At 40.1% G+C, this 15,593-nt stretch overlaps 1 protein-coding gene across 1 annotated transcript in view; it reads left to right on the forward strand.

Moving 5' to 3' along the window:
- Nucleotides 1-6,964: 6,964 nt before the first annotated feature.
- Nucleotides 6,965-15,593, forward strand: part of LOC140999884 (forkhead box protein J3-like) — a 70,554-nt gene continuing 61,925 nt past the window's right edge. The window contains exon 1 of the mRNA XM_073470446.1: nucleotides 6,965-7,125. The gene's annotated coding sequence lies outside the window, so the exon portion shown is untranslated. The remainder of the gene's footprint in view (nucleotides 7,126-15,593) is intronic.

Consider the following 15,593-nt stretch of genomic DNA (forward strand, 5'->3'; position numbering starts at 1 on the left):
CGGCCGACTCAAAACTACCAATAAAGTTTTCCCGCGATCGCAGCGGTTGTATGGCGTTGCAAACCGCAAGCTCGTCGGTTTGTCACAATGAACTAACGACAGCCCTCTCTGCTCCGTTTGGCTGCTATCCACACGGTGCTGGTGCTGAAAAGTGCACGCGCTTCGTTTACAACTCCACTTCTCCGCGTGCCCGTGCTCAGTCGACGGGGCCGCCCCAAAATAGAAGGTTTGGAGGGGCGCTGACCAATCACGGCGCGTCCACCGTCTCGTCGTCCAAACAGAACGCGGGCGGTGTGGGCGAGCCGCGGCCGGCTTGACCAATGGAGGAGGTCTAAACGGAACGAGGGGCGGGGCCTGGGTGTGAATCTGTGCGTGGTGTCTGCAGTGCGCACGAGACCGCGCACTTTCCGAACCGGTTCAGACCAGACGGTGCGAGGGGGTTTGGCGAATATCGACAGTGCTGTCTCCATGCCGAAGTGGCAGGAGATGAAATAAGGTCATCACAAACCAAAGACACTGCCCATCTTGCTTTTTTCATCCGCTCTGTAATCTCTATACACAATAGAGGCGTTTGTTTTAAGAATAACTCGTATTTACACTGTGGCTGCTGTTAAATTGTGCCATCCGGTGATGGCCGTGTCTGCTGAGGAGGGGAACACTTCCACGTGATAATAGCGCGAAATCATTCCAGTGACCCACTTCTCTTGTTCTCTTCCCCTCTCTGTGCCTGTGTGAATATTATTGACGGTGCGGGCAACACAGACATGATACACATATATTTGGATTCAATGGAATTAAGACTTTGCGAAGTTACCCCATTCGAGATGCCCATCTCGAATAAAGTCCATAAATCCGCGCAAAATAGATGCGCTTGCTAAAACCTCTGAACTTTACAGAGAATCATCACGGTTTAAAGTTTTCTTAAGTTTTCTGCTTTCTTGATAGATTTGTCCACATCCATGGGTAAATTGCAAACAGCACCTACTAATAGCTAATCCGGCATACTTTTAATGGTGCTTATTTCCCAAAATGTAAATAAATATAGGCTAAAATCACGCAGCTGACTCACTAACTCCATGGCAACCCATATTTCCTGTTTCAGTACCTCTAAGCATTCTGGGAACTGAAGTTCCAGAACTGAAAGCATGGCTATCGCCTCGTCAGAATGAAGAAATAATAATAATACTGATAATAATAATAATAATGGTGATGATAATGATGATGATGATAATAATAAGAATAATAATAAGAATAATAATAATAATAATAATAATAATAATAATAATAATAATAATAATGATAATAGGAGTGACAGAACCCATAAATATTGATTGTGCAAAACAAGAAAGGATCAGAGTGTCCCATTACACATGGTTCCTATATTCCTAGAACACTGGTACATGGCATACTAATCAAATATTCTCCAACAAACACAGATAAACACAGATGTTTGTTTGAGGTGCCCCGGCTGACTGTGTTTGTTGTAGAGTGTTTGGAGATGTTTGGTCAGATTCAACATGTTCAGTCTTTGTTTGTCAGTTTGTTACACTTTCAAACTGACAATTACCCAGACAATAGACATATAGTACACAAATCCATAGCAACACAGCTCACATATGCCCAGTATATGTGCTCAACTCATTCATACTGCCTACATACCCATGTGTTTTGCATTCGCACTGCTTGGGGCTGCACAATGAAGGGGAGAATGATCAAACTCTCAGGATGGCCAAGTGCAATATCACATCACATAAGCTGCAGTTTTTTGATAAAGACAGCATTACAACAAAGTACTGTTGTTGTGCTGCAGAGATGTCCTGTCCTACAAATCTTGTTGCTCAGTTTCCATTTCTTCAGTGAAAATGATTATACAAAAATGATAAATCCCATGAATCACCAATCATAGTGCAATCAGAATATCTATCAAGTAATTCTTGTTATTTTCTTTTACCATTTTTTTTAGCCCTCGACCTGATTAAGCTAGCCTAATTTGGAGCCTACTTCCTTGTTGCCAAAAAAAAAAAAAAAAAAAAAGATTATGATCAATGGCCCTGCCCATGAGTACCATGTAATACTGTAGTAATGACTAATGAGTCGGTCTATGCATGGGCCCATACATCAGTTAATCGTGTCGGTGTGATCCAATCGCAAAATGACCTCTAATTTATTTGAATAAACAAAACCGAAAAAGATGCTCAAGTGCATCTGGCTATAGATGATCTAAATAATAACCCGTTTAATTCATTCCATCTGAGGCTGCTGGATGTCTAGCTTGTAACCCTGTTAACACCGGCTCTGGATCACTGAACTTTTCATCAACGATTATGCTACAGACTACAGGCCCACAAGTTATTAGCCTATAAAAAATGGCTAACATAAACTAGACGAAAAGATGTGTGAGGCCCCTACAGACTTACATGACTCAACAATACATACAAGTTCACATCAATATAGAATCACTGAAAAACACAATTTAATGAAATATCCTCATAATTAGACAAATAGCCTCATCTAGATAAAAATCTAACCACATGGCTGTGCACCCATTGTTGGTGGTGAGCAAATGGCCTACTGTATTCTATGTTTATTATAAATGTACGACCTCTAGATATTACTCATACCTAGCCACAAGATGTGGATATTGCCTCAAATCAGTAGATTAAATGGAAAAACCTTGGTGTTTGCCTTAATAAGTTATAGTGGGTTTTTTTGTCTGCCTCCATGACCAGCTCCCTGAGCTCAGCCCACCTCAACGCCGGGGAACCAACAGGATCAAACCGGGCAGAGCCAGTCATGCCGCTGCCCAATCATCATCATCACAAAGGAGGGGGAAGGCGCAGAGAGAGACACATTCCTCCTGATGAACGTCGCGCAGTTCAGCAGCAGAGAGACGCTCCCTGCTGCAAGACCAGCCTACCTTCATACCCGTCATGTTCAAAACACACATCAACCACAGAGGTTTACTGTGAAATTGCTTTTTTCCATTCGGTGCCAACATGAACTACAGGCTCGCAATCCGGTGTTTTACAAGCAGCAGAGCAAAATGCTGCATGTTTGACACAGGCATCCTGACATCATACAGTCTGACTTGATTTATTCCATATAAGCCCACCAATCAGCACAGTAGATACATCTAATCACATCTTGTTATTCATTCATTCATTCCTTATTGTTGGCTTTGGCTTTGTTATCATGCACCAGGGCTGCATTTAACAAATATGAGACATTTAATGCTTTTAAAGACAAAAAGTCTTTTCACGTGGCGATTCAGTTTCTAATAAATGAACACTAAAGAAGCCTTCTTTGGGATTTTTAAACTATGGCAACACAATGTGTTAGGTTAGAGCGCCCTCTAGCGGTGGATTTATAGATTACAACATTTAACACAAGAAATTCAAGTAAGTTATTCATCTGCTTTTTGTTTTAATTTCTTAATCTCAATGTTTAAAAAATGTCAAATCATAGACAGAGCCTATATAGTTGTTATTAACATGGTCAAACTATTTATTACCATTTGAGAATTGATCAACACAATCCTGCATTTGTGCATGTTGTTTGTTGGGAGCAGTTTTGTTTTAGCATCATACAATCTCTTCAGCCAAAGTGTGTAATTCATGAAGCAATAGAATATCCAGCACTGTATATCGCTGCTTTGAAAAACCCCAATAATTCCATTACAAATATCTCATTAACTAGTGCAAGCACCTCCAGCATCCAGACGAGTGCAGCACTGAGCTGTTTTCCAACGCTGACAAAGTGGGGATGGCTCCATATCACCAAGCTCACAGACAAAAAGTACATCATTTGCTTCAAGTCTGACTAAATGTAGTTTGGGGAAGAAATTATACTGCGAGAATACTGATCTGGAATGTACATGCAGTTGTTTTCACAGCTGTTTGCGGGAAGTTTAAAGATCTGTCTCAAGATTTTAAGACATTTTTAGAATATTCCACTTAATAATAACAATCAATCTGTGTCTCATGTGATTTTTTCCACATAAGAGTTCAATTACTTTTTTAGAAATTCTTAAAATTACATCTCCTAATAATTGAAACATCCACAATATGTAGTAGCCAAAATATTTTTAAATTTCTAAAACTTTCACAAGATGTCTCCTTCTTCACTACACATTCTTTGTATGTGCACTTGAGGTTTCCTGTTTCCACATCACACTTGTGTAAGTAGTTGCATACTGGACAACAAGTGGTGCTCTCCAAACTAATTGTGATGTCTCACAATCATGCTGGTTGTACACTTACAGCCAGTTTGGCAGTCTTGGGGAGTACTACTGCATATGTGAAAAAAGCAGTATAAAGCCTTTTGTGGCACCAGAGGAAGCTGCATGCAATCTGATACATTGCCTCTAGTGATGTCACTCAGTGGCCAAGTTGCATTGTGGGTAATGTAGGCACCAGGTTTTGAAATTTGTGAAACAAAAAGGCGATATCTCTGGTTCTGCTGTATTGATTATAATAATGTGTTTATAAACTGTCCATAATGAGTTCAACAGTGTTATAGGAGCGAATTGACTACTTTTTAGAACCTGGCGCCTACATTACCCATAATGCAACCTGGCCACTTAGTGACATCACTGGAAGTAATTTATCAGATTACATGCAGCTTCCCCTGGAGCAATAAATGCTACTTTGTTCACGGAGGCAGCAGTCCTCCCCAAGACCTGTCAACACTTAAATGTGTAAAATTAGTGGAGTTACCCTTTAACTTCTCTGAAAACAGCCTTCTTGTGTCAAACTCTGCACAGCCATCCTTCTGCACACTGAAGGTCAAACATCCAAGTGTAGTAACAATAAGCAAAACACACTTTTGAGTGGAGGAGGCCTTTAATATAAACCCAGTTACAAGTGTACCATACCACATGGCATTGGATGTTTTCCAGTGCTTTTCAATTGCTCCTCTTATCAGCATTAAAACCATCTCAAGCAGTTTGTCACGGCAAGACAAGTTGGTTTGTATAGCATGCTCACCACCAAGGCAATTTAAAGGGCATTGCATCAGACATAAAGAGGAATTTCAAACAACTAAGTCCCTCCATTCCGACTTATTAAATTGTAAGAACCAAGTCTGTCATCCTCCATCTTCTCTGTCGGCTTCTATATATTCAGAGAAATTAGTTTTATATTCATTCATAGTATTTAGTTTTTGTTATCAATGTAGTCAACGATGTTTAAGGTATAATCAATGCTGATGGGAAAATCAGTATGTGACTTTTTAGATACAAATGCCATTCAAAATTTGTGTTTAAATCCACCAATTTAGAAAAAATGATATACATTGGTCAAATGTTCTCATCCCGGGGAAGTTTGTGTGTTGTGGTGGCACGATTAACAAAATACAAGTCACACTCATCTTTAATGTCTTAAAGGAAAAGTTCACCCAAAAATGAAAATTCTGTAATTCTCGTCTTACCCTCATGGCGATGGAAAGTTTTATGGTCCACATTTTTGGAGCTTCACGCCAAAACAGTGTTGCAGAATTCTCCTAAACAACTGAAGTAGATGGGGACTTGTTTTAAAATGTAAAAAAACAATGTAGAAAGAAACATAAAATGGCTCCATACACCTCGTCCAGAGTAATCGGAGTCTTGAGGTCACAAAATTGATTTGAAAAGACGTTATCGACACCCTCGATGCCCTGCGTAACTCGTGCACCCACTTCAGAAGATAGCACTTTTAGCTTAGCAACTACAATGAAGATTTCAGCTTGAAAGAGGGTGTGAATAATGTCATTTCAAATCAGTTTGGGATCTTTGGGCCTCTAGGGACTTGGATGAGCTGTATGGAGCCGTATTATTTATTTTTTTTAGTTGATTTTTTGCATTTCAAAACAAGTCTCCATCTACTTCAGTTATTTAGGAGACCTCTGCAACGTTGTTTTGTTGTGAAGCTCCAGAAATGTTTTGTGGACTACAAAACTTCACCTGACTTTCTGTCGGCATGGGGGTGAATAGATAATGACCGGATTTTCATGTTTGGGTGAACTTTAAATCCATGTTTCGGGAAATCATTTGCAAAATGAAGGAAAACTGCGCTCAAGCTAAATAACGGAAGCACCAGCCGAGTCTGTACTGCAGCATCAGTAGTCTAATGTGAGACTCAACATTGAAATACACATCCATGAGAGCGTGTGAACACATGCAGTAAAGTACGATAAACAAATCGATGCACTCTGGCTCCTCGGCAAGGAGCTCTGACTGATGTCCTGTCCAAGGTGGGTGCGCTGTGCTTCACATCAAGCTTCTCCCCGCATTTAATCAACAAATTAGAGGCATGCAGCCGAACTGAGGAACACCTCAACCATAGCAGAGAAGTAGCACACAACCAAGCCCTCAATGTGCTGAGGTATAATACTGTAGGTGCCACTGAACGCCAGCATGTTGCAGCAAATGTTGTGTGGCACTTGGAGCAGTGTTGTTTGAATATCATTATTGAAAAATGTTATTTGTTTTCAAAAAATCACAAGTTTGAATGATTTGTCTTAATAATTATTCGTATAATTAGGGTACATCATATAATGATCATTAGTTATAATCATATAATCACATTATCATTTTCATTATTATTATTGTTGTTTATTATTATGTATTATTATTATTATTATTATTTGTATTATTATTATTATTATTATGATTATGATTATTATTATTATGATTATTATTATATGTCAGTGGTATACATCATTAAGGTAGGCTTGTGTGATGCCTCAGTAGACACTCATTAATATTGAAATTGGGAACTAGTTAAAGGGTTGTGATTTCATTTTTCCCATTGTGGTGCATGAATTCATCTTCAACGTGCTCCGGCTGGCGTTGGAAGTAGTTCCGGTGGTGTAGCAGCCGAGCGGAGCACACAGACCCGGGATCTTCGTGTTGCCGAGCGCAAATGCGAATAGCGGGTCGAGTCCGCCTGTCATGACTGTCGACTGACCACAGCCGCGGTCAGTGTGACGGCCGCAGAGCACCGTGCGTGCAGCCCGAGTGACAGCGTCCAGGCACCGCTGGAGCTTTTGTCTTCGAGGGGGATTTTTCAAGTGCAGAATCGGCGTCTGGAGCTTCTGAAGCAAGAGTACAAGAAAAAAAATTGAGCCGGTTCCTAGTCACCTACGACGGTGAGTGTGTGCAGAAGAATTTTTTGAATGCCAGTCATGAAGGTTTGTGACAAATAATGCTGCACCGGGGAGGAAGTGTTGGCGAAAGCCAGCGGTTTGAGGATAGTTAATGGCAGGCTATGACAAGTTCGCTGCCTGTCACAATACGCATGCATGCAGACACTGAAGCGTTTGTCTTTATCCCGAATGTCCGTCAGATAAAGTCAACTTGTGTTAACTTTACAGTAATAGTCTGAAGGCTGCTGGGAAACGGTCTCTTAAAGGAAGTAGTGTTCATTAAAAACAATTATCTGAAAGGTGAACGCGCAAGTACGCATGAAGAGAAGACGGTGCCTCGCACAGCTGAGAACACTTTGGAAGTGATAACTGGGAGCTGAAAGCCTGACCGAGCAACCAGACCGAGCTCCACACTGATGTGTCCCTGTTTGTACCAACGTTATTATACGGAGAGGTGAAATATTCTTTACTACCAAGTTTTAAGACATTTTTGTTGAAGGTAACTCCATATTTAAGGAGAAGTAGTAACAGGAGGGAAACAAGTCAGGACACTGAATTCATAAGATGCACTAACTTTGTTTTACAGTCTAAAATATATATATATCGGTGTATGAATACACACCAACGTGCCTTTAACAGCCTGGCATGTATTCATAGGTGTTAATGGCTGATTTATTTTTTTTCTTTACTTGTGTAGCATTTGTGTGCATGCATGTACAGATTTTTGCAGAATTCCTGTGGCCACGCGCTGTATGGATGTACAGTATGCATGCATGTAATAATGCCATATTGCTTCATGTCGCAGTGTTTCGCAAACTTTTCCACCTCAAGGACTCCTAAACTAACACGAATTAGACCACGAACCCCCATTTGATAAAAATGTGTCCCCCTGTCTAATAAGAATTTTGCTTTTAGATGTTTTATGAAGGAAAGTGTATGAAAACTAGGGGTTGACCGATATGGCTTTTGCAAGGCTGACTCTGATGCCGATTATTAGAAATCAAGGGGACTGAAAACTGATATTTGGGATCGATATTCATTTACAGTAAAACTGAAAATCTTTGTGTCAAAATTTAGAACAACCAGTGATGAAATAAACTGAAGTACAATTTACTCAAGAAATTTCCAATCCAATTTTTGCTACTTTATACTTCCTCTACTCTACATTTATTTGTGGAGGTGGAAAAATGCTGAATATCGGCCCCAATAATCAACCAGGCCGATAATCGGTCTATCCCTAATGAAACCCATTTATAGTCACACAGTGTGACATAGTGTTAATTATGGATTGAATTTTAGTGGAAATATTGCCCTTTTTGCTGGGGACCCCTGGAACCCCCTCAAGGACCCCTGGGGGTCCCCAGACCACACTTTGAGAACCACTCTTTTAAGGGATGTGTCATTTTCAGTGGCTCCTCGTGTCTAGTTTAGGACAATACGTAAATGATTTAGTATATGTAGAGCTCGACCGATATTTGATTTTTTGGGCCGATGCCAACAGCGAAAATCGGAGATAAAGATAAAATTCTGATATTGATGCATCAGTGATGTTCTCATATACACAGAATCTACAATAGAATGCACTTTTTTGGTAATTATCCCTCAACTGAGGTTATTAAACACTTGTCTAAAATGACCTTAGTACGCTGAAACAGGAAACTTCACTGCGAATCTAATTATTATAAATTACCTCAAGCATCTTTTGTGTAAAAAAAAGAAAAAAAATGTTTTTGGGGCACCCTGGTAGCTATGTTGGCCGAGGGTGTGCCCCATGTATAGAGGCTGGGACTTGCTGCAGTGGCCCCGGGTTAGAATATGCAAGTCATATTGGCACAAATCAAACATTATATGCGCCGATACCGATATATCTGTTGCAGGCAAATATCAGCCAACCAATATATCATTCGGGCTCTAAGAATAAGGGCTCAACTTACTAAATCAGATTCACCCTGTAGAAGCTGGAGTTAAAATTTTGTTGAAAGTTGACATAATTTACTGAACTACTCAACATTAACTTTAAGTTGGGTGAAACATCTCAACGGTTTAACTGATGCAGGCAGAAAATACTGTAACTTGCCTCAACTGACACTATTATTTCAACAGTACATGCAGGTCATTTTCTTATGTTATCTATTATTTGCTGTTTTCCAGTTAGCTGAGTTTGTTGAAGGTGCAGTTCTGCTCACCCGCTATGGATTTCTGTTCCATAAGCTGCCTCAGACGGACCATCTCTTTCCATAAAGAGACCATAAACTTACCATGATCGGTGACCATCTTATGGCAGGAGTCATTATCTTTAATCATGCTGCAGTGTGGAGAGCCAGCCCATACTATACAATTTCATCTTTCCAAAAACACACAGACAAGGGGAGGTGTGTGTGTGTGTTTGTGGGCGACAGACTGAGAAAGCGTTTGAGAGAGTACCCTGCTCCTGATTTGGATGCGCCTCTAATTCCTATCAAGATGAGAGCTGTCTGAACAGATTTCTCTCATCATTATTTGCTCTGAGATTTACTTGCGCTTGTAAATGGTGTTGATTGAGGGTAATTTGGCTTTTTAATTGCTGAACAGCTGCCACACTCACTGCTGATTGCTATTGTAGACTTTCTCAGTAGATCACTCATAGACCCCTAAATGCCTCATTAAAACGTTATGCGGAATCGCATGAAACGTGAAGAGAAGGAACCCTCATAATGTTTTACTGATTTGTGTTTTATCATCGGAAAGGTCGTCATAATTATCGTCAATGTCAGCAAACGCAATGCTAAGACACGAGTGTAGTAATGACTTTTTGAAAGTTGAATTAAGGGCTATTTGTGGATACACTACATGCTTTTCAGTTTGTTTGATAAAGATGATCTCCATATGCCAGTGTAACGGATGTTAGTTAGGCACTAGTGAGAAGAACTCAGAGGAATGATTTCCACCGTTTCTTTTTCTGCAGGCAGTCAATATAACACACACATTGTCTTGAGGATGGTCACTGCAGATCTGGACCCTCCTGTCTCACGAAACACAAGACTACATAACTGTGACATTAAAATGAATATCGCTTAGCCAATGATTGCACAGTGTGTTCCTCATATTTGTCATTAAATCAATATAAAAAAAAACATTAACACTCTCAAAAAGAGTAGAGTTAAAAAATGAAAACTTTAGAAAACATAGACTAAACATAGGCTTAGGTGTCCAGGTCGATCGCTGCACATCTGGACCAATATGTACAAAATAACAGACTTTACACAAACAAATGGCTGGAAAAATCTCCAAAGGGCTACAGAAGTCACGTGATATTTGGCATGCGAGGAATGGTGCTTGATGAATTTAAAAGGTAAAATGGAAGCATCAGAAATACAAAGAATATAGCGGTCAAAATAAAACATAAACAGCAGAACAGCATGAACAGTACACTGTATGCTTTAAAGGTTAAATGATTAGTTTGAAGTAGTGAAGTAGTTCCAGTGGTGTTTTGCCACACAACTTGCCCTCATCAATGCAAATCAGTTCTGTGAGCGGAGCTATGGAAAATCAGCAGATTATTTATTTATTTATCAGTTCATCTGACAGAGGCAATATATGTAGTCATTGTTACATCTAATTAAAATGCACCCGATGCAATGTACATGGAGCTTCTAGCCATGGCTAATTTGCAGTCTGGTTCGGCTTTTGAGGAATAAAACACACAGATTCGTTACGGGAGATGTGCAGTGACTAAATTACCACAGAAAACTTATCTGAATAAAAATAGCTCAGCTTCCTTAATGAGATGAGATTCACAAACACTAAACAAAATTATTAAATAATAAAATCGAATTCACACGTATGAAATATAATTTGGGATTCATTTCCCTCTGTTACTCCCACTCCCACCGAATTTTATTCAATTTGACCTCCTACTGTGGCCTATGAACTCGAGGAAACATCACAAGCTAACAGATATGGTAAGGTTAAAATAAAAAACACATAAACCTCAAGAGTATCACATAGGGATGAAGTCGTGTGAAAGCATCACTCAAATTCCAAATTCAGCTAATAGAAACAGGCTGTCTTGTACACTAGAGCACGGATACTAGACCTGAACCTAGGCTTGGTTCGGACAAAAGTTTAAAACTGATTTTCGGGTCGGGTTCGGTCAAATCAATTGACAGCGATAGTATAGATTTTTTGAAATATGTATGTATGTGCATAGAACAATGCATTTTCACGGTCATCCACACTATAAATATCTGTGATAAGTGAAAACAGAGAAGCTGTAACCATGGTAGTAAAGGCGTGACAGCAGAAATGTAAATAACTGAAATCCAAGTTCGGGTCAGGCTCGGTTACTATTCTCTCAGATTCGACTGGGTTCAGACATAAAAGTACAGCTGCACTCTGTTTTACACCCCACAAGATCCCAACACCTAGTGAAGTACAGAAAGAGAAGAAAATGGAAAAAGAATAGAAAGTATCTTTACACGAGGTAGGTTGGGAGGTTATCTGACTTAAGATTTAAGCAGCAAAAGCCTGAGACATTAACCTCCAAACAGCTTTAACACTTGTCCCGACCAACATCCTATCTGGGCATGGTTAATATCAGCCTCTGTACTGGGTTAACTTGGTGCCCAAATCTCGATCTGACCTGTGTTTATGCATTGGCCACAGTGTGTGTGTGAGGTCTGATCACCAGTGTCCTGAGTGCGTTGTGTGTTGTCTCCCTGTGTCATGGTTTCAAGGGCGAGGTCAGACTGTCTGACAGGAACTTCAGCAGCAGTATCACTGTCGGTCACAGGTCACACACTGACCTGTCATCTGGTCTTCAGGTATGGCTGAGATGTCCTGAGGAGTAGAGGTCATCTGCTTTTGATAATCTCGATTCAGAGAACGAGCAATCCATTTTATGGTTCTCCTTTTAGAGGTCGTAGGCATTCGGATCAGTCAAGGGCCCGGTCCCTATCTCACACTTAAAGGTGAGAGAAGGGCAGTCTGATTGAATCATTCAACACTTCTATCTTCAATTGGATGGGAGGCCTTTGTGCCGGATTTCTTGATACCAGAGACCTCGAGAAAGTCAGCTGACTCTTAAGGTTCGGTTCTTGGTCACTGTGGATCTGGACAAAAGAGTACTGTGTATCTGACTGGTCGTTACATGGAAATGAGCCTGAACCATCCTCATAAGAAGGTCTGTCATGACTTTGATTGACTTTTTCTTCGAATCTTTGGCCGACCAAAAGCCTAAACATAGGAGCTCTAGTGGCCTAGTTGACATTAACGCTCTCACTTCAGGTTCAGCTGCCTTTCATTGCTGACAATGGCATATGTGGTCTCATCTCTGTTGAGGTTTGACCAGAAAAACCTCCGCCTTGTTAAGTTGAGGTTCCTGAAATGAACCTGATGTCCGGCATCAATGTGAACTCCTCTCAGGACTTTATTCTTCTATTCTTCCTCTACCCTTATTCTTCTTGTGTGTACTGGAAGTTCTTCGACATATCTTTGACTCCAGTGTTCTGGATTGTCATAATCTCTTCTGCTTGTTCATGCACAGGTACCTATTGCCAAACGGGAGTATTTGTTGGTGCTTTCACCTCTGAATGTCTGGATTTCTCTATCTCACTTAACATAGACTGTTGCATGTGGACTGTCATGTTTGGAAACTTGAGCGTCTGTATTCTGAGTATCGGAAGCAGCCTGGTGGTCACTAGTCATGTTTTCTAAACCAGCTGACTTTACAACGATGGATTCACCGACCTGAGCCATAACTGCCCTACCATGTCTTGGGAATGGCATCAACACCAGGACTGGGTGTGAAGGTTTGAAGACCCTCCCTCATGATGAATCCAGTAACTGTACAACTATCAAACATCCCTTCTGCCAGCAGTGCCACTAAGGAAACATCCCTTTTTCTTTTGGCAGAACTGGACTGGTAAAATCTGTCCATTTTCATGTTAGCATTCAGCAATTAAATGTGCTCGTGCCGCATATATTTATACATAAACGGATCAGAGTATGTAATTAAGTCAGTCAGGTTATAGAACCACAACGGTCTTATTATTGATCTGACCAAATATTTATCTTGAAATGTAGATCAGGATTAGAGCCTGACCAACGCCTAATTTTTGGGGCTGATTTTTTCCAATGATGCCTAAAATCCAGTTATTAACCATTTATTAAATATGGTTATGAAACACAATGACAAAGATATGTAGTGGATACAGGACATTTTACAGTTTAACAAACATTACTGTCTGAAACGCTACAAAACTAATATGACCGTTCAACATAACATAAAACAACATAGTAATGTAAAAATAATACAGTAAACAATTCAGATAAAGGTTAGAACTTAAATGACTCGTTCATCAAAGAAAATAGTAGTCGCGCCAGCAGCGCTTCACCACATATCATGTTCTCCTCACTGCAAAACAGCACTGTGAGGGAGTCCACAGAAACTCGGCAGGAATGGTCAGAGAGATGTGCAGCGACTGAATTACCACAGGAGACTCTGGTAAAAAGAACTAGCTGAAGCTGCTCGATAAGGTCAACTTAACAAGCGCAAAACAAAATGATTAAATAAAAAATGAAATTACTGTCATGACTGTCAACACTTGGTTGTCCCTCCACATCTTCATTTTAACTTGTAATATCTTCTTTTCCTGTCACTTGTGCAGCCAGTCTTTCTTCCCAGTGTCTGTCTGCCAAGAATGATTTACCACCCAATTAAAACATGATGAAGATTGGCTACTGAATTTTTCCCAAATTATGACAAAAATGTGTTTTGTTAAACAGCAATTTTTTTTGTAAACAAAACAGCAAAACATGCAGTTCTTTACAATACGGTTTATATGTATTTTTTTTTTTACATTTTTGAAAAATGTAAATGTATGTTTAAACAGTCAAATCTAAGTCCCAGCTTCCTGTGTTTGCCTGGTTTCAACATAGAAGCGCATTTATTGACAAACCCAGCATGATTATCGTAAGCATGTATCATTCAGAATTCTCTTTTTTACAGCTCAGAAGTACACGCCGATCTCTTTGAAGTGCGCTGTGGAAAATGTTTGTCCGTCTTAGCCACAGTGTTGATCCCTGTAAACAGACTATAGGCTACAGGCTCACCTTTTCATACATACTTTGTATTTAACCTTGAAAAGATCTGTTTACTTAAGGAAAAACCTCAGATTAGTAAGATTATGCTTTTAGCATACACTAACACCCACTCTCTTCAGCTGTACGGAGTGATGCCTGGGAGTCGTCGTCTGCTCTTTAACACAAACATTTCGCCACAGCAGCTGTGGGGGAAGCTGCCTTGCTCGAAGATAGCTCGGCAATACCTTTGAAAAGATGCGAGAAAGAGGTCTCTAATCTGCCTCTGTAATTATCAGGCCACTACAACATTACGAGGTCAACAGATTGTTTTAATTACCTCAGGTCATCTTAATAATCAGCTGTGTAAATCATCATTTAGACAAAGCGATCGTCATTTCATCATCATTGAAATGACCTGATATTAGAAGCAATTACCGCGACCCTGCAATGATAACAGAATATGAAATCAGCTGTTCCTTAGGTGTTGATTTACCTACACTGTACCATAGCAGACTCCTCTATCATCAGGCGGGGGATATGAGGATTTTGACAGCACATTAGAGCAGACTCACTCTCTTTTTAAGTACCTTTAAGTTCTCTGAGTGCTCCCAGTCATTGTGATATTTGTCTTGTCCCCAGGAAAGTACACATAATTTGAATTCAAATGCAGCAAATCCTTTTATCTAGTCAAAATCCTCTTTGATTCTGTTAGTAAAGCATTGCTGTGATTTGAAAAAGAAAGATGTAAAAGATAAGATGGGGAAAGATCACTTATAAAGGGGCTGTCATTTGGATTGATTCAGCCGCAGTGCTGCCAGCGACTAAAGTTCAGTGCAAGGCTTCTGTTGTGATCCTGATGTAAATCCTGTGTCTTACACAAGCTGCCGTTGTTGTTGCTCTCTACTGGTTATGTTTTAATGAGTAACAATTGTTAGCCAATTTGCATGTAAAACAATGTAATTATAAACAAGCATCAAAAAGCTGTAATACTTCTAAAAAATGTAAATTACCCTCCATTATAAAGCGCAACAAAACCTAAGCCATGCCTCGGAGCCAGGGCCTCTAGGTTTTGGATGCTCGCTTCCATTATTAATGCTATTCACAAGCCAAACTTTTTAGGTTGGTGCAGTTGGGCGCTTTAATCTATTTTTGCTGTAAATTAATGAATTTTTAAAGAGGACTAGTCCTTGCTGAATAGCGCTGGATGTGGGAATGAAGTTTTTGAGTCGTGGTGACGCAGTGCTATACAGTAGCCCCCTTTACTGTGCAAAGCATGAGTTCACAAACAGCATCCCATCTCTCTCCTGGGACCGCTCGTTGGGGGAGTTTGCCGAAATGCTGCACTCCTATGTTTTATTTATGACTAAATATGCCTTTTTAACTTCGCCGTTGTCAGAATCTGGAATTGT

This window comes from Pagrus major, chromosome 7, assembly GCF_040436345.1.
Source record: "Pagrus major chromosome 7, Pma_NU_1.0".
Lineage (NCBI taxonomy): Eukaryota > Metazoa > Chordata > Actinopteri > Spariformes > Sparidae > Pagrus > Pagrus major.